General features: G+C 37.7%; 1 long non-coding RNA gene across 1 annotated transcript; it reads right to left on the bottom strand.

Annotated features, from left to right (window-relative positions):
• Positions 1–1,833: 1,833 nt before the first annotated feature.
• LOC132040910 (uncharacterized) lies at positions 1,834–7,024 on the bottom strand. Its single transcript, XR_009410811.1, has 2 exons — positions 6,831–7,024; positions 1,834–2,181 (listed from the first exon to the last, which is right to left on the bottom strand). It is a non-coding gene; the product is annotated as an uncharacterized LOC132040910 (long non-coding RNA).
• Positions 7,025–8,931: the final 1,907 nt, after the last annotated feature.

Here is an 8,931-nt window from a genome sequence, read left to right as displayed (position 1 = left end):
GTTGTGTAATTCGCTGATTATAGGAGGAGAAAAAATATGGGATTCTATTGGGTTAGTTTCAGTTGGATTTTCCCACGTAAGGGTTTTAAATTTGAAGAAATATTTGAAAATATATTTTGAGAAGGAAAATTATTTTCAACAAATATTACATCTCAAGATAAATATATTTTTGAGGATTTCGGATCAAAACATTGATGACAACGATAATTGAAAGAAAAACCTAAATATCGTGGCTCTAATTTATATTTTGAATATGGTTTGAGCCAGGAATAACAGAGACATCCAAAAGTTTTTAAAGAATTATAATCCGGATTTTGACCAAACAATATTTGAAAAGCTGATTTATTTTGTAAAATTGAGGTTGGTTGGTAAGCATGTTGACAAGCAAAAGACCAAAGAATCGGTCGATCCGAATTATCATTGTCTTCAATGTTTTTCTTTAAATTATCATTGTCATCAATGTTTAGATCCAAAATCCTCACAAATATATTTATCTCGAGACTTAAAAAATTGTGAAAATAATTTTCCTTTTCAAAATATATTTCAAATGTTTCTTCAAATTTTAAAACCCAACTGAAACTAACCTAGTAGAATCCCCTATTTTTTCTCCTCCTATAATGAGCAAATTACCAAACCCTATACTTATCCCAAACGCAAATAACACCAACACTCACAAGGACACCGTCTCCTCGGCCTACGTTCCAACAAAATCTGCTGTGTACGTCTCCTTCTTCTTCCCCTACAGATTCTGTTGCTCCTCCTAATCTCAATGATCCCCAATCTTATCCCCCGTTGCCATCCTGAATAGTTATCTAAAGGAATTCAAACATCTCCTCTCCTGCACAATCCCTACCTGCATTATCACCAATCCCTGCCTTAACACCTATATATTCTCAACAACCATCTAATTTAATCCCACAGCATCAATCAACAGCTTTTCCAATTTTATACGGTCGAAGAAACACAAAAGTGGCATCTACTAGCCAAAACTCTGCCTCCCATACCTTTGCCTCAATTCCACCACCCCCACACCCTTCCGCCCCCCCTCCCTTCCAACTGTTCCAGTCACCGAACCACACCAACCTTCTCTTCCTCCCGCAAATCATTTTGTGACTCGTTCACAACATTCACAAACCAAAAACCATCCTCGACTTCATGTCTCACTTATCCCTCACTATCACCCCTACAAGTTTTAAACAAGCGAAAAAACACCCAGAGTGGCAGCGAGCAATGAAAACTGAATTTGATGCATTATTGAATAATCAGACGTGGGAATTGGTACCACGTGACCCCACAAAAAACATTGTCTCTTGCAAGTGGTTATACAAGTTAAAAAGGAAGGTTGATGGGATAGTAGATCACTACAAGGCTCGACTTGTTGCAAAAGGGTTTACATGGCGACCTGGAGTTGACTATCATGCCACATTTAGTCCGGTTGTCAAATCGACTACTGTGGTTTAGTGCTTTCGATTGTTGTCCAGCAGAATTGGCCCCTACAATAGCTTGATGTCAACAATGCATTTTTGTAGGTTCGTTTGGAAGAAGAAGTGTATATGGTTCAACCACCGGATTTTGAGAACGAGCAGTTCCCCTCTCATATTTGTCGTATGAAGAAAGCAATATATGGACTCAAGCAAGTTCCTCGGGCTTGGTACAATGAACTTAAGGCGTTCCTTTTTTATGTGGGATTTGTTAAGTCGGAATCTGATGCCTCACTTTTCATTCTCAAAGTGTTGAATAGTGCTTGTATGTATTGGTTTACGTCGATGATATCATCATCACTGGGAACACTAGCTCAGATGTAGATGGGGCTATCATGTGTCTTGCTGGACGTTTTTCCATCAAGGATCTCGGGAACCTTAATATTTTTCTTAGAGTTGAGGTGCTTCGTGTTGCACATGGGATTACATTATCACAATCTGATTACATCAATAAAATCCTCTATGAAGAAAACATGAAGGACTGGAAGCCAGCTAAAACCCCGATGAGTGCCATTGAAGTGCTCCAACTAAATGATGGAGCAGAACCGACTGATGCCACTCGCTAAAGGAAAGTTCTTGGAAAACTCCAATACTTATGGTTCACTTGTCTAGACATCAGCTTCTCATTGAATAAATTGTCACAATTTATGCACTTCCGTCTAAAGTACACTGGAAAGCACTCAAACGAGTGCTTAGGTATCTGCAAGGAACAATTCATCTTCACCTTCGCATTCAAAGAGACAATAATTTTAAGCTACACATGTACTCTGACACAGATTGGGCCAGAGATATTAGTGATTGAACCTCCACTACAAGCTACATATTATTTTTTGGACAAAATCTTGTCATGAGTTGGTCATCTAGGAAACAAAGGATAGTTGCTCGCTCATCAATTGAAGCAGAGTATCGAGCGGTTGCAAGTGCACTGGCTGAAACAAATTGGGTGACAAATCTGCTCAACGAACTAAATGTTTTTCTTCCACAAGCACCAATCATTTATATTGACAATGTTGGTGCAACTTATGTGCGAAAATCCGATATTCCATAGCCGCATGAAGCACATTGCTGTGGATTTTAAGTTTGCTTGTAAGCAAGTTCAGCAGAATCAAGTTCGCATTGTTCATATCCATGCTACGGATCAGCTCGCGGATACTCTCACCAAAGCCAGCCTTTGACAGACACTTATTCAAACTAGGCGTTGTTACACCCCACCTATCTTGAGGGGGGCGTATTGGAGCACATGTTAAATGTGGTTTACTATGATCAGAACTGCTTTGACCACTTCTTTAGCTAGTAGTTATGATTTTGTTATTCCTTTATCTTCCTAAATAAATCTCCTTTTTCTAGGAGTTAGCTTAGCAAGTGGTTTAGTTCTCCTCTTTCAAACGAGTTAGTTTAGGAAGTGGTTATTTCATTCTTGTATATAAATGCTGCATTGATTCAATAAATAAACATGAGCTTTTGTGCCTTACTCTTAAGATATTCTAGGAATAGAGTCTGATGGATGTGTCTTCAGTTAAAGAAATCAAGTTGAATACAACTTGGTAAATACGGTTAACTTTACACAGTAATTGTTTTACTAAATAGCCTTCATGTTGCTTGACATTATTATGATTCTAGAGTTAGGATATCATAATATTGCAATCTCTCTGACCTCAAAGTTAATTACAGTCCATGACACTTACGTCAACTAGGATTTCAAATTCTCATATTATACTACAAATAGTTATCTCTTAGCTCAATTTCCCCTTAATTTAACAAACTTTTTGTAAATAAGATACATGAATTTCTCATAACTTTGTGATCAACTTCATTTTATAATTTGCAAGAATTCTTAGTGGTCTAACGAATATAATTCATTGACTAGCTAGAGATTAGGGGGTTAAGTTGTTCTAAATTCTAATGCTCCCTCTAGATCAAAAAAAGAGTCCACTTAGCCTTTTTTTCTTAGATAAAAAAAAAAAAAAAAAAAAAAGAGTCCACTTAGCAAATCAAAAAAGAATTAACCTTGTTTTTTCATATTTACCCCTATTAAGTGTTATATGATCAAATCCCAAAGCCTATTTAATTAGGGGTAGTTTAGTCAAATTACCTATTTTTGTCTAGAAGTTAGTATTTTCTTAAGGGGTGTGCAAATGGCTAAGTGGACTCTTTTTTTGATCCGAAGGGAGTGACATTACGGAAAGAAGCGTGACCAATCATTGCTTCACAATAATTGCTTAATTAATTAATTATTGTATACTTTAAGTTACAACCCGAGTCCCAATCCCCCAAGAATTGATAAAAATTAGGGAAAATGGCTAAAATGCATCCTAACGTGTTACATCTCGGAAAATTCCATGTTGTTGCCTAGTAAATGGACCAACGTAGTGCTAGAAGTATACGATGTTCCTACTAGTAAGAAAGATTATTTAACGATTCTAATTAAGATTCCAAAGATGATAAAAGTAAGAGGAGAAAGTCGCCTAAGGAAGGCTAAGCATATGTTGTGTTTAGAAAAGTTTCGTAAAGTACCGAGCTAATGTTGACTTAATGACATCTTAGGGAAGAGTTATAACGATCCTTAGATTGTTAATGAAGTGTTAAACAAGTGCCAAGAAGGTTCCATAAGGATTGGAGATTAAACGAACGATGGAAATCATTTCAGGGAAATGGGGTTATATGACCGACTTATATGGTCCGTATAACATTATACGGTCCGTATAACACCCAACAGAAGATGTTTCCCTAATAGTGAACCACGGACACTTATTCGGACCGTACAATTTTATACGGACCGTATAAGTGGTCCGTATAATGCCCGACGGGCTGATTAAGTTGCAAGTATAAATACATGTTCCCACTTCACTAATTTCATTTCCCACACTTCTTCATCTCTCTCAAGGCTTATAGAGGGCTCCACACATTTCATATACAAGAATACAAGGAAATCAAAGATCAATATCATGAATTCAAGTGAATCAAGTGCAAGAAGCTCACTAGGGTTCACCCAAGCCAAGAAATCTCATTGGAAGTAGAACTAGGGTTTTTCTCAAGTGAAGTATTTCCACTCAAAGCTCATTCCCACACTATCTAAGGTAAGTTTTATGATCATTCCATGTTTTTTAAAGTATCGAGAGGTTGAAAGTCTTGGATTGTAGAAGGAAATAGAAAATAGATCATGAATACAAAAATAGTGACATTGTGGAGTAATAGCTTAGTATGAATCATGATTCTTGATATGTTGCGATTATAATTATGTTGTAAATGATATTGAGAACATGGGACAAACATTATATGTGAGTGAATGTAATAGTGTGCTATGACCATGGTTATGGATGATGTGAAGTGAAATTGGAGAATATGGATAATGTAGGTGAATAAAGATTATTGCTTATGATGTTATGAATGTTATTATAGACGTTTGGGAGTTGATATGCGATATGGAGAAAGTTGTATGAACAAAGGAAATGCTGCCCAATTTTCTCTAGCCTTAGTTAAGCATGTTCATGTGATCGATTAGCTAATGTTAATACGAACTCTCTTGAAGGTAGAAACGTGAGCATTGGAAGAGAACGTCCAAGCGATAGTGTAGCTAAATGAAAAGGTATGTAAGGCTAATCCCTTCTTTCTAAGGCATGACCCCATGGCATGAATTCTCCTATTTTTCCATGACTTTCTTACATTCCGGAAAATTATGAGTATATGTTCATAAAAAGGCTTCACATGAGATAAAAGGTAAAAGGTATGTTACAAGTATGATAACGACGATGATGAGTTAAGTCTAAAGGATTCTAAAGTCCATGATATGATGTTCCATGAAGTTAATAATCCTAAGTATGATCCATTGATGTTGTTCATTGTGTACACTCACCTTACAATTCTAGTTCCTTCAAGGTGAGATATGACGAATATGATCACTCCATAATGTAATCAGGGGTTCTCGACCTTATGTCACCCCGATATAGCTATAGATTGTCTTTAAGCTCTAATGCATGTTCTATGACAAATGTATGATGAGGATAAGGTTACGATAGGCTACGAGATGTATATAAGGATGAGGTTCCACCGTGCCAAGAAGGTCGTACATGTCATCCCGAAGGCGGGCTGTATACGATTCCACCGTGCTTAGATGGCCGGATATGTCACCGCTAATGCGGGCTGCTTATGAGTACACCATGCCTAGAAGGCCGGACATGATCACCACTAGTGGGCGGCGTATGATGGTTACCCGGACGCGGGTTAACGATGATGGTATATGCGATATGTTGATATATGTGATATGTTTAAAATGCAATTACTCTTAAAGGCCAAGCAGGTTATATCTTCATATTATATTTCATGATTTCTACATTATATTAGTTTCATTCATGCATTACATACTCAGTACAATGCTCGTACTGACGTCCTTTTCTTTGATATTTGTGTTTATGCCCACGGGTAACGGGGAGGTGATCAGTTATTCGTAGGAGCTATCAGCAGGCTTTGTGAGCACTCCATTGTTCCGGAGGTGCCATTGATTATTATTTTGTGTACATGTATTTTGGGCACGACGGGGTCCTGTCCCGTCCACATGTCTAGCACTCTAGTAGAGGCTCGTAGATACGTAGGTGTGAGTAATATGGTCTCACGGTTTCCTTATTGTATATGTATATTATTGTTTTGATAGTCGAAGGGCTCACGTATATAAAGGTAAATATGTTTCAAGTAAAAATGGCTTTTCCAATGATTGTAAGCATGAGGATAATGAATGAATGCAGGGTGAGTACGATGAGTAATAGAATGAGTGGTGCTCGGTGGTTAGTTTCGGGTATCCGTCATGGCCCCTAGTCAGGTCGTGACAAAACGTTTGCCCGGATTTGCTGTAACACACCTAACCTTTACGGGTGTCCTATTACCCCCTAGATATATTTTTAGTTGGTTTTATTGGCCATTTTAGCTGAGTTGGACATGGACGTGGGGACACGCACCAGTAGCGCGTAAGGGGTATTATAAACTCAGCTCTTCCTTTAATTTTTTGCCACGTGGTGCTCCCAACGGCTAAAATTTTTAATCCCATCATATGTCCATAACAGAACCATTTCTTCACCATCATAACCCGAATTGAACTCCATTGAAGACAAAAACTTCAAACCCTAAACTTCAAATTAATAGATGGATTCAAGAGGTAAGTTACGATTGTGTAAATTTCTCCTCATCTTTCATCTTATCTTATATTTAGTAGTTTAGGACTTCTAATCTCCCCCAAATTTTTTTATCCATTCGGTTATGAAAGAGCTAAAATCAGAGCTAAATAGGCTCTGTACTGATAAGCAAGACCCAAAGATGAGTGATTTTTACACTATATTAGTCTAGAAACAAAACCCTAACCTGCAAATGTCGTCTAAAATGTTGGGTTGTTCGACGAATGGACTCTCTAAGCTTCAGTGAAATTCAATCGAAAACCCAACCATAAACAAGCTAAGAATCGATTAATAGAGAAATATAGTGAAGGAATAGGTTAATCTGTGTGCGATTCGACTGAATCAATGGAAGAATCGAAGGAGTCGGATGGTTTCTCGGGGTTAATTTGTGTCAATAAAGGAATAAGGGTGTTTTAGGCTTTTCAATAGCACATGTGTTGCACTCACGTTTAAAAAATTTGGGGTGACATATTAATCACTTGAAAATGGCCAATAAAACCCACTAAAAATATATCCAGGGGATAATAGAACACTCGTAAAGGTTAGATGTGTTACTGCAAATCCGGGCAAATGTTAGGGTGCATTTTAGCCATTTTCCCTAAATATTACCTTAAAGTGGATATTTCTTAGTGGCTATTTACCCAAGTACTGGAGTTTGAAGTTTTAATGAAAAATTCCTAGAGTTTCAAATGGAGTTTTGTCACGCCCCAAAACCCACCCTAGGCGTAACAGGCATCCGATGCTATGAACAACACCGGAAGCACCTTATAAAATCAATAAACGTCTAATCTCTTTCAAAAATCTTTTAATAAATACGAAAAACAGTCATTAATAAATTGGATAAAATAACGATCATACTTTGATATAATCCGGCGGAAGTCAAATCGAAACTTAGTAAATAAATGTGGCAAAATACCCGATGAGTCACGGGACTCCAACACACTACCCTGATCACGACAGCGTCTATGGAGCTTCTAAGACAATAAAGAGTGTCTAAAAACATCGGGACCATGACCCGAAACTAAAATACGAAAAGTAAAGATAGAATGGTGCCCCACGAACAATAATGTGGGCTCACCGAATAGTCTCGAAAGTAGCAAAGTTCTCTTAAGTAGTAGGCATATCACAAACCTGCTCCTCAATGATACCTAACATACCATCAAAAACAACAATGGTACGCCTGAGTCTTTTGGGTACTCAGTGAGTGTCTAAGGGGCAATAGTTAATAAAAACCAAAGTAAGGTAGTAAAATCAATACAATGATATCAAAAGAAACAATTCAAACTCCAAGAATTAAGTAAGCCAGTAAACTAGGGAAATCACCAATAAGAGTCAACATACAGGAATATTCAAGTTCCACTTATGTTACCGTTCACATCATTCTGTGTTTCATTTACGAACTCAAGGTTTCCACAAGCAACTCACAGGCGACAAAGATACAAAACAAGCCACTCACAGGCAAATCAATCAGTCGATACTCCGGGCTAGGAAACCACGGAGGCTAATCGTCCTCTGGACTAGCACAGCAATAGATACTCCGGGCTAGGAAGCAACGGAGGTCAATCATCCTCTGGACTGACACAGCAATAGATACTCCATGCTAGGAAGCAACGAAGGTCAATCATCCTCTGGACTGACACGGCAATAGATACTCCGGGCTAGGAAGCAACGGAGGTCAATCATCCTCTGGACTGACACAGTAATACTCGTATTGATACGTTAGGATCCATAACGGCTAATCATCCTCTGGACTAGCACAGCTTGCCCATATAGGCCATAACACAAACCAAATACAAATCATGGCATATTACCGAATCATCAATCATGGCTTAGAGCCGAATCACACTTCTCAAGTCATCATCTCAAAATAGAGGCATTTCAAGTCATAACTGATTTAGAATCTTATTCAAATCTCTTATTCAATTTCAAGTTCAAGAAACCCATTCAACAACAAAACAAGTTTAAGGTCCAACCTTTAGAAAAATAAGTTCAATCATCCAATAATGGGAAAAGCGAGTTTCACAAAGTAGTATAGTTCATATAAGGTTCGATGCGGGCTTGACCCTACACACGCATGACCTTGTCTAACAGAAATTATCTTTAATTCCAAAAGAACTTCCGCCAAACAAGAGTTATAACTTATACAAACAATCAAGGAAGGATTCTCAAATGCAAATCATGCTTTCACAATATAAACGTACTTCAAAAGTAGGCATACTTGACAAGACGATTTTTGAAACGTAGATATACCTCAAATCCCGTTCAAACGTAATTCCCAAGGTTCTACA

The sequence above is a fragment of the Lycium ferocissimum genome, chromosome 12 (genome assembly GCF_029784015.1).
Source record: "Lycium ferocissimum isolate CSIRO_LF1 chromosome 12, AGI_CSIRO_Lferr_CH_V1, whole genome shotgun sequence".
Lineage (NCBI taxonomy): Eukaryota > Viridiplantae > Streptophyta > Magnoliopsida > Solanales > Solanaceae > Lycium > Lycium ferocissimum.
This window is presented reverse-complemented; position numbering and strand designations above follow the sequence as displayed.